This window comes from Salvelinus fontinalis, chromosome 38, assembly GCF_029448725.1.
Source record: "Salvelinus fontinalis isolate EN_2023a chromosome 38, ASM2944872v1, whole genome shotgun sequence".
NCBI lineage: Eukaryota > Metazoa > Chordata > Actinopteri > Salmoniformes > Salmonidae > Salvelinus > Salvelinus fontinalis.
The window spans coordinates 19005046-19006468 of record NC_074702.1 but is presented as its reverse complement, the minus strand read 5'-3'; the positions used below and the strand labels follow the sequence as shown (position 1 = coordinate 19006468).

The 1423-nt window shown below is 43.4% G+C and overlaps 1 non-coding gene across 1 annotated transcript; it reads right to left on the bottom strand.

Moving 5' to 3' along the window:
• Positions 1 to 605: 605 nt before the first annotated feature.
• trnat-ugu (transfer RNA threonine (anticodon UGU)) lies at positions 606 to 678 on the bottom strand. Its single transcript has one exon. It is a non-coding gene; the product is annotated as a tRNA-Thr (tRNA).
• Positions 679 to 1423: the final 745 nt, after the last annotated feature.

Below are 1423 nucleotides of genomic sequence, written 5' to 3'. Positions count from 1 at the left end.
ATGCATTTAGTTTTACTTGTAACATACAACTGTTATTTTGCTTCTCAATGATCATTCAACGCCGCACGATTTGATGGACAGACAACACATCATTGACATTCGCCACTCCATCAAATCGTGCAGCGTTGAATGATCATTGAGAAGCAAAATAACAGTTGTATGTTATTTAAGGTTAATACGCACATTGTTTTGCTCCAATTTTACACGTAGGCAGTGTAGTGCTGCCAGAGCACAAGTCAGCCAGGCCGAAACATATGACCCCTCATGGAAGGCCCCAGCATGATCTGAACTCACAACCTCTGGTTTACTAGACCAGTGCCTTAAACATTTAGCCATGACTGAAGCCATAAAACCCAGTAACTCGCCACAAAAATGTAACAATAAGTCGAAATGTTCTTCTGGGTGTTTGTGAGAGCTTGCATCGGATAATGTTAAATGGTAACATGTTAACCTGATAGAAATGTAATTTCTGTGCTGGATGTTCTGTTGACACGAGACAAACTACTACAACAACGTAATTCTTCACAAGGTATGTATACATGAGCAGAATTTAACACAAATCGGGATTGTACTGACCTGGACTAAAACATATGACCCTTTAGTCAAGGCCCCAGCGAGAATTGAACTCGCGACCCCTGGTTTACAAGACCAGTGCTCTAACCACTGAGCTATGGAGCCTTACCTACTCACACCTTGAGACAACAGGTAATTTATATATCACAACGGATCTGGCCAATTCACAGACAGAAGGCCACACCTCATGCCACTCACTCTACCACACTCAGCTGTTAGTGCAGTCTGACCCAACCAGCTAAACAGGCTGTTAGCATATGAAACAAAGTCAACTACTCTAGGCTTGAGTGTCTGCTGGTTTTCAGTCTTTCTGTTACATCATGATCTACATGAGATTTAGACCAGAGAAACATAATACACATTCTTACATGCCAATTGGACCTGTGCAATAAAATACACTCACCTCATCTCTGTGGCACTGCCAGGACAGCATGAATGAAGGATGCTTTGTTGCGGAATAGGAAGCCAATTCTAGATTTAACTTTGGATTGAAGATGTTTGATGTGAGTCTGGAAGGAGAGTTTACAGTCTAACCAGACACCTAGGTAGTACCAGAGTAGTGATGTTGGACAGGCGGGCAGGTGCAGGCAGCGATCGGTTGAAGAGCATGCATTTAGTTTTACTTATATTTAAGAGCAATTGGAGGCCACGGAAGGAGAGTTGTATGGCATTGAAGCTCGCCTGGAGGGTTGTTAACACAGTGTCCAAAGAAGGGCCAGAAGTATACAGAATGGTGTCGTCTGCGTAGAGGTGGATCAGAGACTCACCAGCAGCAAGAGCGACATCATTGATGTATACAGAGAAGAGAGTCAGTCCAAGAATTGAACCCTGTGGCACCCCCATAGAGACT